Raw genomic sequence first — 8,796 nt, 5'->3', positions numbered from 1 at the left:
GTCAGTAGCTAGTGAAACATCATCGATGATATCTCATTTTAATTCTATATCTCACCTAAACTAGTATACTGGATCAAGAACTTCAAGTCTCATGATAATCCAGATTAGTGTCATGAGATAGAAATGTTTAAGACATAAATCAAATTTGGATTCATTTTGTACCCTATTTTCGCTCTTTTATGGAAGTAAATCCTACACACCGAGTGATCTATCACTCATCTAGTTGAGGATGGATGATTATTTAACCGTTGGTGTATTAGGTTATCCAATAGAGGTAGCCAATTGTCTTTTAGGGTTGACACACCTTTCGAGGATGTTAACTCGGCCTCTGTTAGGTACATTTATCCTTGCAGACATGTTTGCAACTAGTATATGGTGTCGCCCTTTCAACTAGCTCAGAGAAATGGACCTGAAGCATTATTTTGAAAGCTAGAATACATCGCACTTTCTTATCATACTTGTGCTATGTATGGATCAAGATGAGGCACAGTAGGTAATGTCCACGCTAATTTAAACTGTTCTTTTGGCACGTTGACGTTCTTATCTTTCTTTAACAGCTGGAAGACTATCTCATTAAAGTGGTAATTTGCAAATGAGCTATAAAGAGATCACTTGAAAAAGCTTTACAGAGCTTGTGCAAAGCTTCAAGGCATTGGGATATTCGAACGTTGACATTACCTTTTTCCTGCTCTTTTGTTCCTTTTTTTCTTCTGGAAAAGCTGCTCTGCAACTGGTGCAAAGCTTCCAGGCATCAGGGAATTCGAACTTTTTCTTGCTCTTTTGTTCTTTTTTTGTTTCTTGAAAAGGCTCTGCAGATGGTGCGGAGCTTCAAAGTATTGGAGTTATTACAGAGCTTCAAAGAATTGGAGTTATGCAAATTGAATCAGAGGTACTGCATCGGAGCTTCCAAACAATGACCTTCCTTCCTTATGGATCTCACTGGCCAATTTTCAAGTGGTCTCTTCGCTTTAGGTTTTTGTTTTGGGTTTCTCTAAACGGTGAGAAACCGAGATGCCTGCAGCGGGAGGGGCGAAGTGAAGAAGAAGTTGTTTTAGTTTGGATTTCTCCAAGCAGTGAGAAGCCGAGATGCGCGAAGCGGTCAAGCAGAGGGACGAAGTGAGGAAGATGTAGTAGATGGGAAGGGTGAAGTTGCATAAAGTTCTTAGCAGTCCACCCAATTTTGGGGGGCCTCGCTAGGACCGGTTAGTGAAGCTTTTAGCAAGTCCCTTTTAGTCTCATTAAACCTAAGCCACGCTACTACCAAACACGGGACTGGACTAACCCTTAGTCCAGTCTAGTTTAGTGAACTATAGTGAGAGAAAACAAACACCCCCTAATTGTTTTAACATTTTAAACAATTAATTTTTTGCCACGTGACACATTTTTTTATGGCCATGTAAGCAAATATGTGAAATCTATATGTGCCACATCATTGTTTAATAGTCAATCTGACGGATTGACTAACGGAGGTTTGACATTGCAACGAATTCCTAAGATGAGGTATGACATTGCAATGTTTAAAACATGAGGTATGAGATTGTAGTTTGAGTCATAGTTGAGGTAATTTTGTGTAATTTACTCCTATATATATATATATATATATATTAACTTTCAGTTCAGTTCGGGATCAAATCCTCTTATTGTTAATTATAGTATTTCTTTTTAGTGGTATAAAATTATTAAATTAATATTTTTCATATTGCATAATGGGTTACCCATGTGTATATTTGGATTGACGTGTTATCTTCACAGTTGCTCATCGGGTTACCTGATAATGACCCGATTCGTTATCATGTCATCCGAAAACCTGTTAAGTTTGTGTTGTGTAGTATCAGGTTATTGGGTTGTATTAGAAATTGTCAGGCCTAAGCTCGAGGGATGAATTGATAAGAACTAAAGTGGTTCACCCCTTAAAACTGGGCTACGTCCACTGAATATCTTGTATATGTTGAATAAGAGGTTACAAATAGCACTAGGGTTAATATATTTTTTTTCTCACTTAATTATTCCGACCCATTATAAGGAGTACTCATTGTCCTTATATAGGCCCTTAGTGAGCCACAAGTCTCTTCGGGCTCGAGCCTTCCACTACCTATGCATTTAATGCACCAAATACGTAAATGTGATCTGCTAGCTGCCCATCCGTTCTTTGGACGACATGTAGCAACAAAGTGACATATGTTAAAGTACACTTGCATGTTTCCTTGGGACAACACTTACTGAGTGGCCTTAGGGTTGGTGGGAACCGATATTTGAGTGCTTATATCTGTCAGCCTTTATGCCCTTTCATAAGCACATATTCTCTTTGATAAATGCCACGTGGCCTGAAGTTAATGCTTGAGTAGGTTTGTACCCGTAGACTTGCTGGTAGGCAAAACATACCACGTGGAGGTCGTCTGTATTGCTCGTGATAATATTTCCCAATTTTGTTGGGCCTTGATCTTGCTTTCTTTGGGCCTGTGTTCCTTTTGAGTCTTTAGAGATTGGAAAGGATCCCGCATTAACACCATCATCCCTCTTTAGCAACTTCCACCGCTAATTCAATATCAAATATTTGCTGACATCTTCTCCTTGGAAATAGAATAATGGAGACTTTGATTGTCACAAGGAATTATTGATTGTTTAAGCAAGTGCAAACAAGTATTGCTAACTTTAAAGATGAAAACAAATTGAGATTAATTAAACAAAAAATTTATGTTCTCATGCTACTGAGTGTCAATTCACTAAATAATTAAACAAATGAACTGTGGTTTAATAATTTACGTAATTTCAGTCAAATATAATAAGGAAAAGTTTACAAGCAGGTCGTCGGGGGGTATTTGTCCTGTCATGGGGGTTACCAGCAAAAAGGCTTCAATCAAGGTTCCTTTGGTTGTTATTCAAGTACTTATTGTTGTTAATTATTATTTTAATTATGGTCATGGCGTGTGAGAGAGGGAGAGTGTGAATGCCCTTAAAAGTAGCTCTAAAATTGAAGTGCTTTTGGTTGTATGCTAGGAGGATGTTTCTTTTCTGCTTCTCCTCGTCGAGGATTATTCCTCTTCACTGTACACAAGTTATTCACTTGGGCTGTAAACTTTGCTACTACTGATACTTAAGAAAATTACTGTATTTGGCATTTTTTGCATGTCCCTTCAATTAAGTAATTAAAAGGCTTTACTGCATATGGTTTGTTCACATACTACTCGGAGGCTGCTGGATCAAATAAATTTCCATTTAGGTTGGTTCCATTACAAAATCATGCCCTTTGACGTGCAGGAAAAATAGGAGATGTTAAGGATATTTAGAATTGGCATGAAGGAGAAACAGAAATGCAGTAAGTGAGAATTCAGATCTGAGCATGACTCGGATCAAATCACCATAACCGAATATTATTAACCAAGAAAGAACCGAATGAAAAGGAAAAGGTAAAAAAAAGTGTAGGGGAGAGTTTCCATTGTATACCCAGATCACACTTTCATCAATTTGTTTATTATTCATTTGTTTTTGTTAGGGGAGCGGACCCTTTTGACATTATGCATTGAGGTTGTAGTGTGTGTGTGTGTGTGTGTATTTATAGCAGTCCACACTACTCTTTCTCTTTTATTGATGTCACTGCTTACACAAACTTTTTGTTATACATACCAACCTTTTGATTGAAATACATAAGGAAAGTTCCTTGGTCTCCCCTCTTAAAACTCTACCATCATCATCATGAATTTTTCATTACCATTGTCACTAATCAGGTGGGTTCTTAGATTCGAGTCCAAAACTTGTAGCTCTTCTTAGCTTTAGTCCAAGTTACTCTTAATTTTTTGTACCATTTTTTGATTCAAATATTTATAGTGCCAAAATACATGCATTCACCAATAAAAAGTCTTCAGATAGAAAATACTTAGATAAACTCATCCAAATATTCAACTATGAACATGTAAAATGCCCAAAAGACATCTACATATTATAAATTCATAAATAATATATAAATTAATAGAACGATTTCAAACATAAGGGGCTGAAATAGAAAATTTTTAAATCTTTTTTGGTATATAATTTTTTTATTGCATGAAAAGTCAAAAATGCCCATATTATGCATCATTCCTCTCACTTTCCTAAGTTTCCTTCCCTTGTCTCTCGATCTCAATCTCTCTTCTACCTCAGTATGTCGCTCGGTCTACCTCTCCACCAGCCAGCCTCCTTTCTATGTGGGAGTCGTCAAGGCAATTTTCCGTCATCTCTAACTTTGACGAAAATGCACCTCCAAAATAATCAACAAATTTGATCAAAGGTCTAAGCCTCACACGCCCACGAGGTAGGGGGTTAGGCCAATGGATCTCCGATGCCTAAGTTAGTTTCTCTGAAAAGAGTAAGTGTTTAGGGCTTTTAGGGGTAACTAAAGCTTACTGAAATTTGGTTGAGATGGCGGTATTTATAGGAGGAGGGGCCGACCATGGTATTAGGGTTTTACCTTACACATGCCGGCATCCTATTGACCAAGGTTTTATGAAGAAATATTCTCAAGGTATAAAATAGGAAATAATATCTTGAGATAATGGTGTAAATATTCCTAATTGATTTAAATAGGGATTTCTTCTACATAATTTCAAAAAAGAAGAGAGGGAAAACTCTAACAAGAAGATCTTTAATTATGCGACTCTCCCTCACTGAATACAATTGATTCCAACTCGTTATGAGTTCAATTTTCAATCGATCTTTTTCATACTTTCTATGTGGATATTGGCAGTGAGTGAACAATATGGTGAATATACTGATGGTATGTCTAACATATGTAACACCACATTGTAAAATATCCATTACAATTATCAACAACATTGTGTACACATAGATGGTTTATACACATTATGACATTGTATCAACCAAATCTACACAATATATCAATATAGATGGGATGGGATTAGTTTGGTCAAGAGAGAGGGGATGATAATCTAGCTATAGCTCTGAAAGAAAGGAAGTTACAAAACGGGACAGTGAAGGCTCGAGAAGTAGACATCAAGCTCTTCTCCCTAAACTTTCTATTATATTATTAAAGTGCTAGCGCGCCCTCTAGAGAAAGGGAATATCTATGATCATATGCCCTTTAAGGAAAAGGATCTCTATTTTTGGAAAAAATGTGGATTAGTTCTAGGACCCACTCCACATCGAATTCTAACGATCCGAACCGTCTCTTTTGTAAGTCTCGATTCATAAATTATCCTTACAAAAATTCAATTCAATCAGAACATTTACCTATTTAATTGTCACGATAAAATTTCATTAGTTTCTTAGAACATAGTATTCGTCAATTTTTTTGAACTCAATAGTAATTACAATTGGCATCATGTTGTGTATTGGTTAGTTAAGAGGTTGCTTAATGTGTAAGCTAGCTAGTTTTTATAAATAGCAAATAACTCAATGTATTCTTTTAGTTTGTGAAATAAAAGAAATCATTCATCTTTTTGTTCTTTCTTACATTCTTCAATCTCAATTCTCAAATCCCTTGATTTCTTGCTGAACTATTATGATGGTATCGCGAGCGCATGTTTTTTGATCGAGACCTCGTCTTACATGATGCTTGCTGCATTTCTTGCTAGAGTTTGCTCGATGTCTGCTACAATGGCAGTGATTTGCTTTTTTGCTAAACGAGTTGAATCATGTTCTGAGTTTGAAGTTCTTTTACATATCCTTCTCGATTGGTGTTGAAGTGTGTTCAATTCTGCAATTTATGTTAAGAAAATTTGTGGCACGAAGTTTTTCTTCATAAATCTTGAAAAGAAAGTAAAATCTTGAGGCACAAAGCCATCTGTGAAGTGAATTTTTTTTTGTATAATTCTTGAAATTGAGAATGGGTCGATTGAATTCTTGAAGAAATATTGCTATTGTTGATAAATTTGGAGCACAAAGCTATTAATGTGTTGCAATTTCTATGAACATTGAAAGTCTAGGGCACAAAACTCTATTCTTTACGAAAAGTTTACAGTGAATTTCTATGTTTGATAAAGTCTAGAGCATGAAGCTCTCAGTGTGATCAAGCTTGAAACGGTACTGTTTGATGGTGAATCTTATGTTGTAAATCTTGGAGTTCTTAAGAAATGGGATCTTCATAGTTAAAGGTTGATGGTCTTTTGGGTATGCTAACAATTCATTTGCAAGATGACAACTATGCAAAGTGGTCTTTTCTATTTAGGTCAATGTTGGAAGGATATGATCTTTTTGAGTACTTTGAGGGTGTGTTTGTTGCACTGGACTATTTCGGACTAGACTAGCTTAAGGGACTAAGCTGGACTGGCTTAGACTAGACTAAACTAGACTAGCTTAGTGAAGCGTTTGGTGCAGTATCGGACTAAACTACAGACTAATTATTTTTTATTATTATTTATTTACTTTTGCGTTCAAAAACAACAAAACAACAAATATTAAAATATTATTTGTAGTTATTTAACTTCTAAAAACCTAATTAATGTTTCATGTGCTGCCTTTACTTTTATTTTAGAAGAACAACCTTTATTTTTTGAAGAACAGACCGATATTTCCAAAGCAAATCCTCTATGCTTCGTCATTCCTCTCCACCTCCTGCCTCGTGCCTTTTCACTTCCTCTCACAAAATCGGTTGCAAATCTAAAAGTCAAAACACATAGCAAGAAAGAGATTGAAGGAGGCGAGGTGCATGTGTGATTGGCTCGAAGGTAAAAGATGAGGGTTGAATTTGGTTTGGGTTTTCTGGGTGAAATTTTCAAGCTCATCCCACTGCAAATTCTTTTTTGGTTTTCTGGGTTATCTGGATTTGAATTTTGGGAGTTGGATCTGGTTATGAAAAGGGAACCTTGGGAAATTTTGTTGCTCTTTTGTTTCGGATTTGGCAGGATTTAGGTTTGAAATGGGTTGTGGGACGCGAGGAAGAGGTAGATGGGAGGACGAAGCGGGTAGGAGTGAAGCAGGAAGTCACTCTCTCATGATTTTCTCTGGGCTTACGAGTCCGCTCGAAATTGGGGATCCTCGTTAAGACCTCGTAAGGAGGTGTATAATCCGAGCGAGTCCCACCTAAGGTCATTAAACCTAATCCTGCAGCAGACGAAACAAGGGACTATAGTCCAGTCCAGTCCAGTCCTCCTTAATCCTGTCAAACAAACGGGCCCTGATGGTACTAATGTGTGTCCTCCTAATTATGTCATTACACTTGAAGGTGGGGTTACAAAAGAACTCACTACAACTTACAAAGATTGGGTGAAAATTGATAATGCATTGCTAAGTCTATTGATTGCTACACTAGGTAATGAAGCTATTGAATATGTTGTGGGAAGTAAAATAGCTCATGAAGCTTGGACACATTTAACTAATAGATATGCCACTGTTTCAAGAGCAAAGCTTAATCATCTCAAAACTAAACTTTATACTATCAGAAAAAGCACATATTCGCTTGAGAAGTATTTGTTGAGGCTCAAACATCTTAAAGATCAATTACTTGCTGTAGGGGAAACTATATCTGATAATGATTTTATTATGGCAGATTTGGCTGGTCTTCCACCAGAGTACAACATAATTCGAATTGTAATTGTGACAAGGGAATTTTCTATAACTCTTAAAGAATTTCGAGCTCAATTGTTGAGTAGTAAGAAAAAAGATGAAGAAACACCTTTATCTGGACAGCTTCCAATGTCAAGCATGTATTGCAGTGGAGAGTCATCAGAAGCTGGTGCAAACAGACAATATTTCTCTAAAGAATCATCATATTCATCAATCTAGAATTCACAAGCTGGACAATTAAACAACAACTACTTTGGTTTTGTGGGCCAAAATCAAAGATCAAATGGTATTGGTCCTTGTAGATGGCAGTTCATTCAAGGAAATTTTCCACAGCAGTTCCATCCATACAGAAGCAATGGATGATATAATGACAGAAACAATGGAGGCTATAGTGATAGAAACAATGAAGGATTCAATGGGTTTTGGTACAACTCAAAACCAAGATTCAATTGCAATAATGGTGGTTTCAATAACAAGAGTAATGGAGGATTCAATGGAACTTCTAGAAATAATATGAGCAATTCATCATGGTGTAATTGGAATAACAACAATGGTCAAAAGTCTATTGTGATCCCTGAATGTCAGATTTGTAGTAAGAGAGGCCATACAACCCCAAATTGCTATTACAGGAATGAGCAACAACTTACATCTCTTGGACTTATACCTGAGTGCCAAATATGTGGAAAAAAATGTCAAATTGCTCTCAACTGTTATCATAGTTGTAACTGTGCTTTTCCAGGATCCAATCCATATGCTTCCCTCATTGCAATGACAGCTCAATTTGCAAATGAATTCAATCCTAACCAAGCGTGGATCATGGATATAGGAGCTACTCATTATGTGACAGGAGATATGAACAGTTTCAACATGATAAGACCATTTGAAGGCAGTGAAGAATGCCTTCTATTGAAAAATATAGTTTCATCCTCTATTGTCACTACTTCAAAAACATTAAATTTCCTTACTGTGTTACATGTTCCTCAACTTGTGGCAAGTCTGTTATCTGTTTATACCTTATGTAAAGGCAATAACTATTGTGTAATTCTAGATGAATTTGGTTTTTGGATGCAGGACAAGACACACAAAGATAATTCTAATGAAATGAAGGAGTATGAGGCTTGTATTACATTCCAAAGTAGTTGTTTTTCAATTACAATCATCTGTTGCAATCATCTCAAAGAGCTTTTCTGGGGACAAGTTGTGAAGGCTTCTCTGTGGCATCATAGGCTAGGACATTCAACCAATGAAGTTTTAAGCAGTATGCTTTCCTATTCTAAGGTTTTGTAGAAACGTGATGCT

This window comes from the organism of the source record quoted next, unplaced genomic scaffold (assembly GCF_019419815.1).
Source record: "Pyrus x bretschneideri cultivar Hongxiangsu unplaced genomic scaffold, Pyrus_bretschneideri_v1 Contig8, whole genome shotgun sequence".
In the NCBI taxonomy this organism is placed as follows: domain Eukaryota; kingdom Viridiplantae; phylum Streptophyta; class Magnoliopsida; order Rosales; family Rosaceae; genus Pyrus; species Pyrus x bretschneideri.
The sequence above is the reverse complement of the archived record's forward strand: the minus strand, read 5'-3'. Positions refer to the sequence as shown.